This window comes from Manis javanica, chromosome 2 (genome assembly GCF_040802235.1).
Source record: "Manis javanica isolate MJ-LG chromosome 2, MJ_LKY, whole genome shotgun sequence".
In the NCBI taxonomy this organism is placed as follows: domain Eukaryota; kingdom Metazoa; phylum Chordata; class Mammalia; order Pholidota; family Manidae; genus Manis; species Manis javanica.
In genome coordinates, this window is record NC_133157.1 from 149688516 (window position 1) to 149708604 (window position 20089).

The 20089-nt window shown below is 43.3% G+C and overlaps 1 long non-coding RNA gene across 1 annotated transcript; it reads right to left on the minus strand.

Annotated features, from left to right (window-relative positions):
- Positions 1 to 6651: 6651 nt before the first annotated feature.
- On the minus strand, positions 6652 to 18141 carry LOC118968285 (uncharacterized). Its single transcript, XR_005055860.2, has 3 exons — positions 17882 to 18141; positions 9490 to 9714; positions 6652 to 6788 (listed from the first exon to the last, which is right to left on the minus strand). It is a non-coding gene; the product is annotated as an uncharacterized lncRNA (long non-coding RNA).
- Between the last annotated feature and the right edge of the window lie 1948 nt (positions 18142 to 20089).

The window sequence follows — 20089 nt, forward strand, 5'->3', positions numbered from 1 at the left end:
ATGTTACCCAAAGTAATTTACAGATTCAATACAGCTTATCAAAGGAATTTTTCAAGAATTAGAACAAATAATCCTAAAATTTGTATGGAACTAAAAAGAGCACAAATAGCCAAAGCAATCTTGAGAAAAAAGAACAAAGCTGGACGTATCATGCTCCCTGATTTCAAACTATACTGCAAAGCTATAATAATCAAAGCAGTATGCTACTGGTCCCCAAATAGTCATGTGGATCAATGGAACAGAATAGAGAACCCAGAAATAAACCTACAGTTTTATGATCAATGAATCTATGAAAAAGGAGGCAAGAATATACAATGGGCAAGAGAGTCTCTTTAAAAAAATGGTGTTGGGAAAACTGGACAGCTACATGCAAGAGAATGAAACTGGACCACTGTCTTATAACATACACAAAAATAAACTAAAAATGGATTGAAGATTCAAATGTAAGATCTAAAACCATAAAACTCCTAACAGAAAATATGGGCAATAAGCTCTTGGACATTGGCCTTAGCAAGTTTTTCTGGATATGTCTCCCCAGGCAAAGGAAACAAAAGCAAAAATAAACAGGTGGGACTACATCAAACTAAAAAGTTTCTGCACAGTGAAGGACACCATCAGCAAAACAAAATCAATCTACTGAATGGGAGAATATATTTGCAAATGATGTATCTGATAAGGGGATAATATCCAAAATACATAAAGAATTCGTACAACCCAACACCAACAAAACAAAACAAAATAGAAAAACATCTAACCTCAAATAGTCCAATTAAAAGAGGAGCAGAAGGAAGAAGTTAAACTGTCCCAGTTTGCATATGATATGATATTGTACATAAAAAACCCTGAAGAATCCACTCCAAAACTACTAAATCTAATATCTGAATTCAGCAAAGTTGTGGGATACAAAATTAACACACAGAAATATGTGGCATTGCTATACACTAACGATGAACTAGCAGAAAGAGAAATCAGGAAAACAATTCCATTCACAATTGCATCAAAAAGAATAAAATACCTAGGAATAAACCTAACCAAGGAAGTGAAAGACCTATACCCTGAAAACTACAAGATACTCATGTGAGAAATTAAAGAAGATACCAATAAATGGAGACACATCCCATGCTCATGGATAGGAAGAATTAATATTGTCAAAATGACCATCCTGCCTAAAGCAATCTACAGATTAAGTGCAATCCCTATCAAAATACCAACAGCATTCTTCAATGAACTAGAGCAAATAGTTCTAAAATTCATATGGAACCACAAAAGACCCTGAATAGCCAAAGCAATCCTGAGAAGGAAGAATAAAGTGGGAGGAATTATGCTCCCTGACTTCAAGCTCTACTACAAAGCCACAGTAATAAGACAATTTGGTACTGGCACAAGATCAGACCCATAGACCAGTGGAACAGAATAGAGAGCCCAGATATAAACCCAAGCATATATGTTCAATTAATATATGATAAAGGAGCTATAGATATACAATGGGGAAATAGCTTCTTTAACAGCTGGTGTTGGCAAAACTGGACAGCTACATATAAGGGAATGAAACTGGATTACTGTCTAACCTATACACAAAAGTAAAGTCAAAATGGATCAAAGACCCGAATGTAAGTCATGAAATGATAAAACCTTTAGAAGAAAACTTAGGCAAAAATCTCTTGAATATAAACATGAGCAACTTTTTCCTGAACTCATCTCCTCGGGCAAGGGTAACAAAATAAAAAATGAACAAATGGGCCTATATCATGCTAAAAAGCTTCTGTACAGCAAAAAACACTATCAGAGGAACAAAAAGACATCCTACAGTATGGGAGAATATATTTGTAAATGACATATCTGACAAGGGGTTAATACCCAAAATATATAAAGAACTCATACACCTCAACACCCAAAAAGCAAAGAACCCTATTAAAAAATGGGTGGAGGACATGAACAGACAATTCTCCAAAGAAGAAATTCAGATGGCCAACAGGCATATGAAAAGATGCTCCCCATTGCTAATTATCAGAGAAATTCAAATTAAAACCACAATGAGATATCACCTTACACCAGTTAGGATGGCCAACATAGAAAAGAATAGGAACAACAAATGCTGGCGAGGATGTGGAGAAAGGGGAACTCTCCTACACTGCTGGTGGGAATGTAAATTAGTTCAACCATTTTGGAAAGCAGTATGGAGGTTCCCCAAAAAGCTCAAAATAGAAATGCCATTTGACCCAGAAATTCCACTTCTAGGAATTTACCCTAAGAATGCAGTTTCTCAGTCTCAAAAAGACATATCCACCCCTATGTTTATCACAGCACTATTTACAATAGCCAAGAAATGGAAGCAACCTAAGTGTCCATCAGTAGATGAATGGATAAAGAAGATGTGGTACATATACACAATGGAATATTATTCAGCCATAAGAAGAAAACAAATACTACCATTTGCAACAACATGGATGGAGCTAGAGGGTATTATGCTCACTGAAATAAGCCAGGTGGAGAAAGACAAGTACTAAATGATTTCACTCATCTGTGGAGCATAAGAACAAAGCAAAAACTGAAAGAACAAAACAGCAGCAGACTCACAGAACCCAAGAATGGACTAACAGTTGACAAAGGGAAAGGGACTGCGGCGTGGTGGGTGGGAAGGGAGGGAGAAGGGGAATAAGGGGCTTTACGATTAGCACACATAATGTAGTGGGAGGGCACAGGGAAGGCAGTATAGCACAGAGAAGACAGGTAGTGACTCTATAGCATCTTAGTATGCTGATGGACAGTGACTGTAATGGGGTATGTGGTGGGGACTTAATAAAGGGGGAATCTAGTAACCACAAGGTTGCTCATGTAATTCTATGTTAATGATACCAAATTTTAAAAAAATAAGAAAAAGAGGAACAGTGGGCCTGAATAGACTATTTTCAAAAGAACACATCCAGCTGGCCCACAGACACATGAAAATCAGGGATGCTCAACATCACTAATCATCAGGGAAATGCAACTCCAAACAGCAGCATGATGTCACCTCATGTGGCTATTATCAAAAAGATGAGAAACATCAAGGGTTGGAGAGGCTGTGGAGAAAAGGGAACCCTTGTGCACTGTTGGTAGAAATGTAAATTGATGGAGACACTATGGAAAACAGTATGGAGGTTCCTAACAAAACTGAAAATAGGAATACTCTGTAATCTAGAAATTCTACTTCTGAGTATTTACCCCAAGAAAAGAAAAATGCTAATTTAAAAAGACATATACACCCCTATGTTTATTGCAGCATTGTTTACAATAGCTAAGATAGGAAAGCAACCTAAGTGTCCATCAATGGACAAATGCATAAAGATGTCATATGTCTGTCTATCTATATGAGATATATATTCTATTATATTTATATAATATTCTATAGAATATTACTCAGCCATAGAAAATAATGAAATCTTGCCATTTGTGACAACATGATAAAAACTAGAGGGTATTATGCAAGAGAAAGACAAATACCAGATGTTTTCACTTACATGTGGAATCTAAAAACAAAACAAGCAAGCAAACAAACAAACAAAAACCAGAAATAGACTCATAAATACAGAGAACAAACTGGTGGTTGCCTGAGGAGAGAGGGGTGTGAGATTGGTGAAATAAGTGAAGGGAATAAAGGGGTACAAAATTCCAATTATAATATAGTCACAGGGATGAATAGTACAACATAGGGAATATACTCAATAATATTGTAGTAACTTTATATAATAACAGATAGTAGCTACACTTTTTGTGGTAAGCATTTTGTAATATATGAAATCGTTGAACCACTATGTTGCACACTTGAAACCAATATAATTTTGTATGCCAATTAAAAAAAAAGAAGCACTTGCAGTAAAAGCAGTTCTGCCTTTTGGACTATCTGATCCAGCAGACTCCATGGTCCTCAAGGTGTCTGGGAAGAAAGGGATGCTGACTAGAGTCTCTGGCAAGTCCCAAAGAATTCAGCAGACTTCTGGGGTTCTGGAGCAAGGCAGAGAACTATACACCCTTTGAAAGATATCCCTTGACATGTTACTGGGCACTGGTAGAGAGAGAGCATCTAAACATTGAATAATTACCAATTGAGTATATGCTGAACTGCCTATCATTAGCTGAGTTCTATCAGCTCCACCAAGATACAAGGTCAGACAATCCAGCAATAATTCACTATAGAATAGAAGTGGTACATCCTAGATTATGCTTGAGCTGGTTTGGAGGACACAAATAAGCTGGTGGCCCCGACGTCTGTGTCACCTAGTACTGTGCACTGATGTCTTTCCCTCAGCTCACATCTGTTGCCACAGTGGGGATTTCTTATGATCAGCTGATGGAAGAAACCCAAGATGAATTAGGTATATTGACACAAGACGAAAATGGACTGTTGCTGCTCTATAGACTCTCTTGTGGCCCAGAAAGATGTGGTGAGGGAGACCCTTTGATGCGCAGAGCTTCACCATCAGGTATGGTCATCTGCTCTGTGTAGAAAGAGTGTGGCTCAAGGAAAGAATATACATGGGTTCTGGGAAGTGACAGATGACTTGGCTAGATTTTAAGAAAAGCATAGAACAAGAAGGAGACAAGAAGTTCTAGGGATGAGATGTGTGGATGAACCAATGGGAGTGGTCATAAAGCGTGAAGATCTTTGCATTGCATGTGGACACACACCAAGAGCCATGGCAGCAGGAGTTCTTAACCACCAAACAGATAGGATGACTTGGTCAGTGGATGTCCACCTCTGCCTTTGGCTTTCCTGGTACATGAGCAAAGGGCTTATGAATGGAGCAGTCATGAAGGCAGAGATGGAGGCTATGCATGGGCCCAACATCATGGACTTTGTCTCACTAAGGCTGATATAGCTACTGCTGCTGTTGAAAGTAAGATCTGTTGACTCAATGAAGCTGAGCTTCTCAGCAGACCAGAAAGGCACGGTGGTGTAAGTTATATAGGTCTCTTCCCTTCCTAAAGAGAGCAATGGTTCAGGCTCACTGAGACTGATGCATATTCTGGACATGGATTTGTCCTTTCTGTCTACAAGACCTTGGCCATTACACTATACAAGGGCTCAGACAGAGTCTGATTCACTAACATGGGATTGCACATAACACATCTTTAGACCAAAGACTCACTTTAGAGCAAAGGAGGTGAGGCAGTGGGCACATGACCATGCGATTACTGATTCTACCCCATGCCACACTATTCAAAAATTACCAACAGGATAGGATAGTGGAAAAGCATTTTAACAAAGCAACTAAGCCACCAGCTTGAACATGACACCCTGTGTGGATGGGGTGCTATTTCAGGATGCAGTAGACTTTTTAGACTAATGCTGTTATATGCGCGATACCCTTAAGAGGTAAATACAGGGCTCCAGGCCATAGATGTGGCTTTGTTCTCCAGTAGTTTCACTATCATGACTCATTTGGGAAATTGTGTTTTCCATCCATACAGTCTTAGATAGCCTGATTCATAGAGGAGGCTGCTTACACCAAGAAACACAGTGAGGGTCCCAGTAAACATAAAGCTGTGGCTGCCCCTCTGGTCACTTGGTCTCCATATGTCAGTAGCTAAATGGGCAAAGAAAACTTTGCTACAGTAGGAAGAGCCATTGATCTCGATCATCACGAGGGAAGTGGACTGTCATCACATACAGAGGTCAGGGAGGCATGGCTTTGGCATTTCGAGGGTCCTGCTGCCGTGTCTCTTGGTGTTCTCAGGCTCAGTTTAAATTGAAGTTGGGTAAGTATAGCAACCATGGCCTGATCATGGCATGGTCAGAAGGGCTTAGCTCCTGCATGAACACCACCCCGAGCCAGAGTGCTACCCAAAGGTAGGTGAACCTCGACGGGATGGTGGAGCAGGGAAATGATGATGATCAAGTATGGCCTTGCGGCCAGTACAGCAGTGGGGGCTGTGGTCCATTCCACTGACCATCTCCCTGAAAGGTCCTCTTAGGGACTGTGTCCCAAAATCCTGGACAAGCCATGTCTGGGGTGAGTGAACCTAATGTGAGAAGCAAGTGGGCATGAACAGTGGAAGGGGTGGACGGTGGTGGGTCTGTGGTGTTCTGCTCAGATCCAGTTTCCAGGCCCTGAATGTCCCAGCTGCTGTGCGTGTCTGCTGATCACAGCTGCCAGTAATCTTTTTCTCCAAAACATTTCCCTCAGCTGATAGGAACAGCCTTGTGAAGATTTGCACTGCCTTCCAGCATGGAGTGTCCCACACGCAATGACTGACTAATCTTTTGCATCAAGTGATCAAGTGTGTGTGGGTAACTCTGGAGTTCTGTTATGCTCTAGAACTCCCACCACTCCCTACCATGGATCAGGCCAAGGCTGGACTGTACCTGAAACAACAGCCTTTCTTAGCACTTAGCCTTACCTCCAGGCTTCCCTCCCTCCCTCCCTCACCAGCTTTTCCTGTAAGGCACTACATCAACAAATCTTGAGCACCTGAGTCTGATTTTCTCTGATTTTCTCCCTCATTTGGTGCAGGGGCCTGGGGAGAAGGCATTCTGTTCACTATTCTATGAACAAAACTATGAACTCTCACGAATGGAGCCCCCAGCTGGCAGATTACCATTGAAAGCAACATTTACCCAGGCCCACCTCTTATTTTTATGTTTTAGAAAAGCACATTGAAATATACAGCTTGCTGAACTTTAATGAGAAAATGGCAGAATGGAAGAGAAAGGATATAGGTGTCACATAGTCTTCTGTAACTCAGCCCAGAAACAACCATCACACTTTCATTTCTATTTCATAGGCAGAACTTGTTACATGGCCCACCTGTAGGAGGAGGGATGGACAAGGGTTAGATTAGGAATCTGTACAGCAATCAACACACATTTGGCAAAGTCTTTTTTTTCCCTACTGAGTTTTCTGGTATCAATTTCTCTCCTTTCCCTGAGTGTTGGTGGCCACCTCAAACCATTCCAAACAAGCAATGCAGAAGAGGAGAGAGATTTTTGTCTTCAGTGTGTTTGTTACAATGACAAATTAGGAAGAACTTGATTGATGTGATTTGGGCTAAATACCACTAAATGAGAGTAAAGTCACTTTGACTATACTTCAAGGTTTAATTTGAAACAAAATGGTAGCTCATAAACATTCTATTAGGCACATTTTCTGCAATTTTTTAACAATTTGCAATAAAATTTTGCATGTGGATAGAGCCTATAAGGACACATGATTATACCAAGAGAAGTGCACAGTTTAGAGAATCACTGGGTGCTACCAGGAAAAATAAAAAAATTTACAGTTCCTTTGATATTAAGGCACATTGTCATAATGACTGCCATTACTGGCTTTGGGGCCACATTCCATAATGAGCCTTTTTTGGGACCTAGTGTTGGCTAGAAGTGCCAGAGAAACTGTTTCTATTAATGAATGTGTAGTTCTCATCTGTAACAATGACAATTCTGTATTATTCTGTGAATAAAATTCTGCTGAATTCACGGACAGGTGACATTGTGTGGGCACTAATGTATATAGAACTCTCTGTTGTAATAAGGCTGCTATTATCTTTAACACAATAATACTGAATGTGCCCTGGACTTACCAGCTGGTGCTACTAGCTAAGATTGGACTTAACTCTTTGGGGTCTAATTTAGGTGGCAACTTACAGCCCTATGTGTGATTTCCAACCTCTGAAATTCCCATTCTTGTTTTTATTTTATTTTTTTCTTGCTTTCACTGTCCCTTCCCTTCTTGTGTGTTTCTGTAATGACCTCTTTTGCATCCAAATTCTTCTTTAATGGAAATACACATAAATCCCCTTTGTCAGAGAAGGCTGTTGGCTTTCATTGTCATTCCTGGGGTCTGGGGCAGATGCATCCTTGTGCTGTGTCTCCCATCCCACCCCCTAGCCTTTGCATCAAGTGATCAAGTTTGTGTGTGGGGGGGTGTAACTCGGGAGTTCTGCAAATGGCAGTATCATTTCTTTCAAAATAACGCATTCTCTAAGCAGCAGTGGCTGCTTTGGGCTGAAAAGGGACATTAAACATCACCAGCATTTGGTCCACACAGTATGCTGGTCCAACAGAGGGCTTTGCGAGGCAGGAAGAAGGTCCTGGGTCTTGTTGGCCTGCTCATAAATGGCACCCAAGGGCACACTTGCACACAAATCAGACGCTTTCCAGTCACGGAGGGGAGAGGCCGATCTGGGCTTGTGCACGGTACTCCTAGGAGCAATTTCATTTTCCTCCATTATCTGCCTGCGGATGAACCACTTAGGGATTGTTTGGGGAGGGCAGAGCCTTGGTCCATGTGGCCTTTGCACCATCACTGATTTCCTCCCTCGCCGTGGGTGCCCGCATGTGGCCTGCAGCTCTGCACTGGCAGGAGGAGAATCAGGAAGGAGAGTCTACCACATCCCTGGGCAGCTATTTCTGTCAGCTGAAAAGGCCATTTAAGCAAAACACTTAATTACCTTTCCTCCTTCCTGCAACCCCTGGGAAAGTATGAGCCAGTTGGATAATGAGCTTAGAGAGAACAAGCAGCTTGGTGAGGGCTGAGACTCCATCAGGCTGAGGAGTGACCGCATCCAATCTATCATGAAATGGGGAGCAGCGGAAAGAGCCAGAGGGTGGTATAAACAGGCTCCTCTGCAGCATCCCTTCATGATGTCACCCGTCACGTTGGAAATTCCTAGAACATTGAAGGCTTCTAATTCTCAGGTAAAGCTACCAGGCCTGGCCTGCGATTAGCCAGTCTTCTGAAGTGGAGGACTTTGGACAGCATGGTTTTGTGTAGAGAGCCCTTGGCTGAGCATCTCCCCAGTGTGGTGACCGCAAGCTCATGCCACCCTCTGGGGCTCAGGTTCTGACTGATGAAATTGAGAACATTGGACTTGAAGGACTTGCTACGGTAGCTTTAAATTCTATAATGTTAAAAAAAAGTTGTTTCAGGTGTAGGGGAGTTGGGCAGATGGGGGTGTCCTTGCAGCTAGTGGCCTGGCACCAGCTGGGGATGCAGAGTGGTGGCATCCCTGAAGGTGCAGGCCAGGCTGGAGGCACTGCTCCCCTGACGTTGCCAGAGCCAGTAACCAGGGGCCTGCCTGAAGAGGCACAGCCTGCCAAATGAGAGACATAAAAAGCTGAGCATGGGGAAGGGACGGTGCTGGCCTGAACAGAGAGCCTGGCGTCTTTAAAGAGTGCACATCAGCCCCGACTGGAGAGGATGACAAATGGCCTGCCTCTGTGGTTGAGCTCACTGGGTGTTGTGTTTTGGCTTATATCCATTTTTGCCTCAGTGTGTCTCATGAATTCTGTCCCCTTGTTTTCTCTGCTTGGACCTGGCATCTGCCTGTGCCAACCCAATGAAGGACTGAGGCCACGCAGCTTCCCGCCCACTGTGTCAGCCCCACTGCCTGGCCCTGTCTGGCCACCACCCACTGGGTCATGTCTCACAGCTGGAACATCATAGCCACCCACATTTTCCCCACTGCCCACCCTCCTGCCCATCTGCCTGCCCTGGGGTCTGGCCTCACCTTTCCTGGCAGTAACTGCTCTGCCTCTGGTCCTTGCATGCATACTGCTGGTGAGGGAGACTCCGAGGTGAGACAAGAGGGGGACTGAAGACCACCACACTCCATGGGAGCCAGCCTGGGGGACTGCAAAAGTCACTCCATTTCATTGACTCTCTAAATCACTGAGGGTCTATCTCCCAGCACTGGGTGCTGGAGGCGCAGAGGGTGCATCTCCCTCTGCAGAGTCTAGAGGTGGGCAAACAGGGATGAAAATAAGTAAGCAAAAATTTAAATTAAATAAATAAGTAAAAAAATTCTTATAAAGAGTAAATGTATCAGAACAGAATGACTACTATGGAGAAAAAGTAGTGAAGGAAGACAGGAAGAGCCAGGGTCAGGAAGGGGCTTATGGTTTTAGATCACGTGGTCAGAGAAGGTCTCACGGAGGAGGGAGGCTTGATTAAAAGTCTGAGGGACATGAGGGAGGAAGCCATGTAGATATCAGGGGAAAGAGGACTCCAGACAAAGGGTGTAGCAAGAACAAAGGCCTGGAGGCACAGTTGTGCTTAATGAGTGCGGGGCATGGCTGGGGCTGCTGGAGGAGGTTAGGACAGAGGTCATATCAGAGAGGAAATGGGGATGGGGTTGTAGGGAGATGGTATAGGGCTTCGCGGACCACTGTATGAGTTGTACGAGGGTCACCTCTGGGTATTTGCCAGAGGAAGGACTATCTGAGTATGTTCAGAGGCTCCCTCTGACCGCCGAGATGAGAGAACACCAACAGGAGACCACAGGTGAGAAGGTTGCCCAGTTACGGCAACAGTGACCCATACTGGGAGACATGGTATGACTCGGCCCAGGCTGGCAGTGGTGGAGGAGGTAAGAAATAATCACAGTCTCAGGTGAAAGGTGAAAGGTGGAATGGCATGAGTTACCGGTAACCTGGATGTAGCAGATGAGAAGAAGTGTGAAACCCAAGATTTTTCTGCAAGTCTTGGTCTGAGCAACTGTAAAAATGGAGCAATTTTATCATTAACGACAAGGAGAAGGGGCTGGGGGAGCAGTTCGGGGTGGGGCCGGTCGGGAGCTCAGTGTTGGGTGGGTTTATTTGAGATGCCTATCCACTATCCAAGTGGAGGAGGACTCCAGGGCTGTCAGGAACTCAGGGGAAGACAGTAATCAGATGTAAATTTGGTGTCCACAGCAAATAGATGGTATTTAAGGCCAATGGACAGAACAAGATTACCCATGGGGTACAGAGAGAAGACAGCAGAGAGAGATAAAGGTCTGAGCTTGGGACTCCAGTATGAGTCCAGGGAAGGCCAAAAAAATGACAATAGGAGAGAAAGTTTTAGTTAAGAGGAGAACAAGGAGAATGGAGTGTGCCAGAGAGCATATGCAGCGTTTCAAGGAGGAGGGAGTTAGCCACGTCAAGACAAGGCCTAAAGATGACAACAGCAAAGTGGAGGCTACTGGAGAGCCGTGTTTTCTGCCAAGAACACTATTCAGTATGCTTTGAGGGTGGCTCCTGGCCTTTTCCTTAGCCACAGGGGCGGGCTTGTGGACCCAGGTCTGGCCAGTTGTAGTGCTTGGTTCAGAGATGAGCACATGGCCCAGATGGGCCGATTAAACTCTCTCCAGACATTTTCTCCTGGAGCTGTCAGGATAGACTTGGCTCCTTCCCCTGAGGTTGCTAAGTGTTGGGATTCAAGTCATGACCTCCTGCGGACATCAGCCTGCTGGGTGGGCTCACTCTCTAAAGATGGAGAGAGACAGAACCCTGACAATAGCACCAATCCAGCTCTGGGTGCAGCTCTGCCTGCAGCCTGCTACTCCCTTGGACTCCATTTCTGTCCCAGCCAATAACCTGTGCTGGGCTAGTTTGGATCATCCTTTGCTCGTGGGCATCCCCAAGTACATGTAGGGAGTTTTCCCTGATGGCTGCTCCTCAACAGTGGAGAAAGCACGAGGAAGGCGTGTTGCTGACTCACCGGTCAAGCAAAGAGTGACCAAATAGGGCTCTGAGTCAGAGACACTGGCAATCCTTGCCATGCAGTCCTCTAAATGAACCTTACTAAGCAAATCCTGGGTTCAGGACTATTCTTAGCTGCCTAGAATTGCAAGAAAGAGGCCAGCCTGGGCAGGACAAAACAGGGTCACCTCCCTATCTCCTCTTGTAGCAGCCTCTGACGCAGGTCTGAAATCTGGGGCAGGTAAGGTTGCAACCAGAGAAGCTGGATGAGGGCATCAGGTTCCGTCTGTGACCCAAGAGGTGACATCCTGTGGGGCCGCCAGGGCTTGGTACTGGGAGTTCCAAGTTAGTGTGAAAGCAAGTGTGGGGGGACTGCTGTGGGCTTAGAGGAGGACAGGTTCAGCATCTGGGGAATGCAGATGAAGTAATGGGAGACCAGGGCATGGGAGCAGTTGCTAAAACAAACTGACTAATTTCCTGGATGAGGTTTCTCTGGCTTTGAGCTGTTTTTAAAGGGCCAGCCACACTCAAATGCAGTGTCTTCAAGACCCATGGAGCAGAGCACAAGTCCACTTATGCTGGCTTTGGGCTGTGAAGATTCAGTATGCATCTTCTCAGTGTGGAAAGGAAATCAATTTGTTTCTCTTTTTCTTCTGAGTCCATGGACAGAGAGGTTGTTCAGCCATCTGTTGCCCTCCCTTAGCTGGGCAGATGCATGAGTGTACCTGGAAAAGCTTTTATCTTCTCACCCAGCAGTCCCACTAATGTAAATAGTGATAATCCCTGGTTACCTACACTGCATACGCCAGTTAAGACTCCAGAGAGCTCTGTGATATCTATGTACCAAAGGTCCAAAGGTCTTGGTATAAATCCCTCCCATCTCAAATGGTTACCTCATTGCTTGCTTCTATTGCAGGATTTCTTCTGTTTTTGGAGAAGCCACACCTTTCATACCAACCCTTTCATCATCCAACTATGGTTGAGACTTCCTTCCAATCACATACTTTATTCCTCTTGTGGAATATGAAGGCTACCAATTCAATAAACCTCATCAATTGTAGTGCCACACATTTGGAATTTGTAGTATTTGACAGAAGCTGAAATGAAATTTACTTATTGCTCTGATAATCATTGAAAATGCACATGTCTGGAGTAAACACATTTGTAGGAAGGGTGAATTTAAAGTGTTTAAGAGAGGAACTTTTAAATACCCTCAAGCACTTTAAAATGTCATAGTGCACCCAAATGACTGATGCCAGGTACATATCATCTTCTGTAGTCACAAAAAGTGGGTCTTTGAAGATTTCTGGAAAGCAGTGGCTGTTCAGCCTACTTTTATTTACTGCAATAAAACTACATAAAAGCCCTGTCATTCGCCCTTCTCACTAATTTACTTTCATCTTCTCCCCCAGTCGGTCTGAAAATGCACATTTTACTTTATGACTATCTTCAGTGAGGTATATTCTTGATGCCACAATTGAATTCTGCTAGCTGCTAAAACAAAAATTCCCACATCGTAGCGGCTGATATTTCTGGTTGGGTAACAGTCCTCCATGATGTGAGTCAAGGGCTTGGCTTCTTCTATAACGTGGCTTTGCCAGGTTCAACATGCGGCTCCCAAGACAGGCCTAGGAGCCAACTTTTCTAGCCATCTGGGAGGGGGAAAGTGCATGGAGGATCATACACAGCTCTACAGTCCAGACCTGGGATTCTCATCCTTTTCTGTGAACCAGAGCCGCACTGATATAGAGCTGTGGCCACATGTCCCTGCAAGAAAGACTGAGAAGTGTAGTTGACATATAATAAACATATGGTTTCTGCTTTCTATAGTTACAATCAAGAGGGTTTTGACTCTGACAGGGCCTAGGCTCTCACCCCAAAAGTACTCAAGAATACTCTCTGGGGCAGGCCTCATGATATGGAGTAAATTTTTTACATGAAATTAATTTCCTTTATTTGCTATTCTATTTTTATCTCACTGGCTTCTAGGCTGGAATTAAACATCTTAAAATGTTCTATAATAACACCTCAAAAAACTGAAAAAGGGAAGAGCCTGGCAAAGGAATAACCCTATTTTCTTATAAATGATCTGAAAATAAGAGGCTCCACACCAAAATACTCCAGCAGTCTGAGCGGATGGGACCCAGCTCCTGCTCTTGCTTTTACACTCCATCTCTCACTCTCCGTGAGACCTGGGTATCACTTGTCACTGATTACCCAGCTCTCTTAATTTGGGACGTTGAACCTGGTGCAGCAGGGACCCACCTCAAATTCCCTGCTGGAGAGTTAACTCCCACCCTTGGAGAGATAAATCTCCAGCCCACCACATAGTAGCTGTGAAGTTTCAGCAACTTATCTAAACTTCCAGAGGTTTAATTGTTCTGTAAATTATTCTCCCTGTTCCCTTATTCTGCAACAATGTGGTTAATAATCCCCATCGCATAGGGCACTGTAGGGGCTCCTTGAATTTTGAAGGCGCGATCACCTAGCATGGTGCCTGACACCATCAATCACTACGCCGCCTTGCTGTCTTCCCCCACGCAAGCAAAGGTGAAACACAAGGGCCTCATGGGAAGGTGGTGCCTCTGTGCTGCGGCTCCTCTGCTGCCCAGCTGGCGTCACCAGGATTCAATTGCAGCCATGGTTCTTTGCATTCAGGCAGAAATCAGGGGACTGGGGGTGAGGAGGGAGTAGGAGGCAGACAAAGGAGCAATTACCCCCACATGACTGCTTACTAAGAATACTGGCTGGAGAAAAGGCTTTTCTGCAGTTTGGTTTTGCAAATTCTGCTCCAAGTACCCAAGAGGTAAAACCTTCAGTCCACAGGATAACCCAGATTTCATTGTCCCAGTATAATTCCATTTTACTAACCTCTGGCATTTTCTATGCTCCTCCTCTTCTCTTGAGTATTTCCTTGATTCATCAGCAGCTAGGTACTCCAGTTAACACAATTTCCACTGATCAAGCCAGGCTAACCTCAGCATTCCTCACAGACACATACACAGACACACACACAGACACACACACACACACACACACAGACAGACAGACACACACACACACACAGACACACACACACAGACACACACAGACACACACACACACACACACACAGACACACACATACACAGGCATACTCTTCAAGCAAAATCCTGACTCTGCAAGTAGGGTGGGTTGTATACTTTGTTTCTCAGGCTGTTCCCGAGTATATGTTGGAGGAGGATGAAAATCACTTCCCCTAGCTCTCCTGAACTAAGTTTAGGAGAATTGATTATAATCCTTAAATCTTATACAGGCTTATTTCTAACTTAGTTATGGTATCCCACTTTGAGCCAGTCAGGGGAAAAAAAAGCCCTTTTCCCTGGCAATACTGCCTAACTGTGCTCCAACAAGACTGATATTCTGGATAAATAAGCGAAAGCCTGGACTTTTTCAGTAATAATCCTAAAGATCAACAGAAGAAATTGCTTGAAGTGGGTGGATAGAATTCTTGGGATAATCCTGCCCAAGCCCTCTACAGTTCTTTTATGATGCCTTTATATATGTCAGTCTTTCACCTAGGAAGAGTCCAAAGCATCCCCCAAATGAATGTGTAGTGCCGGTGGAAAGGAGCATGGCTGTAGCGAAAGGGATTAGACTTGAAACATTTTTTGAAGGAGTGTTGGGAGAAAAAGTCCCATTGATGTGAACTGAAACTCTGGGGAAATCTTTTAAGCATATTTCAGTGAAATGCAGATATAGTAACCTTTCTCACTTTGTTGGAAATGTCAGGGACAGCAAGATGAGCCAGATCAGCATGGATGCGGTGGTGAAGTTGTCCCGTGGGCTGCAGTGGCGTGCGGCACCGTGATGGCAGGGTTTAGATGAAAGGTGTGGTCTGGCAGGCCCGGCTGGGGCTGGAGAACAAAGCCACTAGCAGTTGGCACTGTGGATTGGTGGTGGGCCGAGGAATTTAATGGAATTGCGTGGAATAGGATGTGTTTACTACAAGGAATCCAGACCAGAGAGGGAAGCTTGGCTTGGCTGGTGCTTGAGAAGCATGTAAATCCAGAGGCTGGTCATTCTCTGAAGCCTTATTTCTCAACAGGAAGATTCACAGTCTCCTTTCAGTCTCCCTTACTCTGGTCCAGAATCTTTCAGAATTTAATATCAAAGTAGCAAAGGGAAACTATACGGAGGTTACTTCTGACTGACCACAAAATTCTGTTCTTCTCATTATCCATAAAAAAAAAAAAAAGGAAATAACACTTTTTAAGTTGAGGTGGAATTGACATAAAACAAACTGCACATTTAAAAAGTGCACAAGTTACTAACTTTGGCAATGGTCTACACCCATGAAAGCATCAGCACAATCAAGAGAAATAATTTATCCTTCACTCCAAAAATTCCTTGGACCCCTTTGAAATTCCCCCCATCTTTGTCCCTTCCTACTGTAATTCTTCTTCCTCAGGCAACCATTGATCTGCTTTCTGTTATATTAGTTTACATTTTCTAGAATTTTTATAAGTGATTCATACAGTATGCATCCTTATTTGGTCTGGCTTCTCTCATGAGATTCATCCATGTTGTTTGTATATTTTAGGAGTTCATTCTTTTTTATTGATGAGTAGTGTTTCACCAGATGGGTATTAGACAATTTGTTTATCCATTCAACTGCTGGTGGACATTTAGTTGTTTCCAGGTTTTGGATATAACAAATGAGGTTACAATGAACATTCATATATATGTCTGCAAATGGAGATACACTTTCTTTTGTCTTATGTAAATATTGGTAATAGAAAGGCTGGGTCATACAGTAGGTATACATTTAACTTTTAAAGAATCTGACAAACTGTTTCCATTTGGTTGTACCATTTTAGATTAATAAACTATCAATGTTTAAGAGTTCTGGTTTCTCTATATCTTCACTGGGATTTTATAAAGTCTGTCTTTGTCATTTTTGGCATTCTAATAAATGTGTTGTGGTATTTTGCAAGTCCCTAATGACTAATGGTGTTGAGCATGTTTTTTTGAGCTTATTTGTCACCTGTCTATATTCCCTCCTCCTTCCTACTTTGAGTCCTTTCCAACAGAGGTTTAGGTTAGCTGGCCTGCGACGAATTCATTTTTCTAGATGAGAGAATAAAAATTTCTTGAGCAACCAATAACGTACTGTGCTATGCATCTGGCCAAAAAAGAGGAATAAAACCCATTTCCTGCTCTTGAGAAACTGACGGTCCAATGAAAAGCTTTCAATTTAGGCTTATGTCTAGCCAGTCTGAAATTCAGAGTTGGCTGTTCAGCAGTGTAGGGACAAGGTTTTGTTGAGCTTAGCAGAACCCAAAAAGATGCAGGAATTTGGCTTCAAATTTGTGCTGTTTTCATGATATTAGATAGAAAATCCCATGAAGATGACACTGAATTTTGACCCCTCTGCCTGCCAAATGAGAAGAAGGTATCTATGTGTAGGTGCCTGCAGCCCAGTTTTCAGTGTGAGTCTCCCCAGGTTAAGTGAAGTTGTGCAGTTGCCATTTACTTGAGCTCTTATGGGCCATGGATCTTGATGTAATTCAACCAACTTAACTTCTCTCAAGAATCTAACTGATGTTTACAGATGAGGAGATAGATTCAGAGAGGATAATTAATTTGTCCGAGGCCACACAGCCATCTAGGGATGGAAGCAGGGATTCTGAACCTAGCCCTGCTCCCAAAGTGCAAGACCTTCCCTGCAGGTTCTGCTGCCTTCCATGGGAGCAGCGCTGGGCTTCAGTTATTCAGGCTATTTCTTTGAGCTTTTGCTGTTCATGGGAGAAATAACCTCACAGGCTCTTTCTGCTCCCACAGCCTCCTCAGCCCCAGGCTTGCGACTAGCCCCTATTACTCAGAAGAACTTGTGAAACTCCCTACTTCTTTATATTCAGGCTTCGGCATGTTAGCCTTTTGTTTTCAATGCAGCACCTGCCCTGCTTTTATAGAACAAAAATCCAGTTTCATTCTGAAAATGAAAAAATGACAGTTGGTTCCTGGAAAACAACCCAGATTCCAGGTCCCCACTTGGGCACAATCTGGAGTCAAGGTTTCTGGTTGGACACTTCCAATACCAGCCTGACTCCTTGGTAAGGGCTTTCAGACATATTAAACCAGGGGAAAAGGAAAAAGACTCTTTCTTTCTCTTGTTGTTCCAGATCAGATAACGTTGCCTGATTAGTTCCTCCACCATGAATTTGCACCGCATGTACCCACATGCCAGTCCTTTGCTAAAAGGTCTTCAGCTATATTGCTTCCTGCACAATCATTCATACTTTGCTTCATGCCTTCCCTTCTCCACCTCTGTTTCCGGCTTCTCCCCCTCAAGTAGCAAAATACTTGCAAAGAAAATGTGTCAACAGGTGAAATTTATAGGAGTTTCCTGGCCCATACAGTAATGTGAACCACAGGCATGCCCAAAGGAGAGTTTCTTACCCAAACACCCTCTTGAATGTGGCTTGATTCATTCACAGATGAGGTCTCTAGAGAAACCAGTTATCTTTTTTATGGAATCAGAGTGCGGAGCTCCTGTTTGGGAAGAATGGCTCTGATGGATGTCAGTGGGATTATTTAGTTGCAGTTATAGAAAAACCCAACCCAAACTGGCTTAGTCAAAAAGGAAATGTATTGACTCAGCAGCTGAAAATAAAATGGCTAATTTCAGGCACATTCTATTCAGGGCTCAAGCATATTGGTGAACCCACTTATTTTTTTAATCTCTATTTCTTTGTTCTGCCTTCCATTATGCTGACTTCATCCTAGAGTTTTACAGGTACCAACAAGGTCCCTGCTAACCTACTGATTCTCTTATGTTTTAGGTCAGATGTTATGAGTAACAATCTCTCTCCCAGGAGGCACAGTGAAAATGCCATTGCATCCCATGGACTTTGACTAGGTCCCTTATGATCCAGGAACGTCAGTGGACATGGAAATGAGATGCGCTGATAGCTTCCGCCTGGTGCCCAAACTCCATCCCCGAGGCTGGGTGTGGAATCAGTTCTAATGGGACAGCATGGAAAAAAGGTACAGTCACCATATCAGGAAATGAGGAGGACTGGCAGTGTTCACTGCAGTGAGTTTTACCTTATAAGAAACAATGTACTTGTGTCCCATAATGGTTTATCTGCACCACATATGCCAGCTGCACTCGTTGAAAACAGCCAGCATCTGAGAAAAAAGAATTCACATCAACAGCCAGGCTACCTTGGAGAAAGGGTTACTTACTGATTAAACTTTCAGCAATGAGGCTAGTTAACCAAAATTTTGATGTTAAGAGGGTGGGAATAGAAAACTTTGAGAGTTTCTCAAAGTCTACAACAGGGCTGGCTACATTCTTTAAAGCATGAAGCCCCTCCACTGTTTTGGTATTGCAACCGATTGCAGTAAGTTTTCTTACTGGTTTCATTGATATTTTGTTCCTGTTTGCTAAGATGACTGTGTTATTTTAGTTATAAGGATCTCTGTAGCCTGATCAGCCTGGCTCTAGAGGGAGCAGAAGAGTTTATGGCAGGAACCTAAAACTTGGGAACTCCTTGGAAGTATTTTGAGACCACATTATTTGTACACGCGCTAAAAGAAATTCTGCTATATTGTTCTTCCTTCCAAGCATTCAACTTCATATGTCTTTCTAAATGAACACCTGGGATTGGGTTATTCATTCTTCTTGTCAACTCTTGACCTTTAGTGTTCAACCTCTTAAGCACTGAACAATTGTTGCTAGTTACATACTTCCTTTTTGAAACACTTTATTGTTAATTGTGTATGAGACCCTCTCTAAGCACCTCACATGCATTATATCATTTATTCCTCATAACTACTCTATGACATAGGGACTATTATTATTTCCATTGCATAGAATATGAAACAGACCTAAAAAAGGTTGAGTATCTTGCCCAAGGTCATACAGTTTGAGCCAGAGATCTTAAAAACATGCTCCATATATAGACAAAGGTTTTACCCCTGCCTCCCATGGTATAGTGCAGGAAGATAGACCTATAAATAAACAACTGCATTCAATGTTATGTTTGCTGTGATAATGATCTACACAGGGGAAAGTGAGGAAGCAAGAGAGAGAGAGGTCATTTCCTTAGCAAGGGTCAGGGATATCTGAAATGCGAGTTGGTAAAAGTCCTCTAGAGGAGGCTAAATTCAGGTGCATGAGAAGGTGTTTTCCAGCTGGACGGTGGGGGCTGAGCAGAGCGTCCCAGAGCCAGGACACCGGGGAGTACAGCCCAGAGTCATATAAAAGCAGCGCATACTGTGGGAGAACTGCAAGCTGTTTGGCCTGGCAGGAGTGTAGGGTTCAAGGATAGACATAGGAGGAGGGGGCACCCTGTCCATGAAAAGCCTGGTTATAGGAAGGATTTGGTCAGGAGAAAATAGGGAACTACTGAAAGGCTTTAGGAAAAAAGTGACACTTATTCATAACCAGTATTTTTTCTATTTTAAAAATTTTCAAGCTTTAATTTTGTGGGATTTTTTATTGCATAAAATATACACAACATAAAAATTACCATTTTAACCATTTTAATTATATCATTCAGTGGCATTAAGTACACTTACAACATTGTGCAACCATCTTCACTATCCATTTCCCGAAATTTTTCATTGGTCCAAACAGACACCTGTACCCATTAAACAATT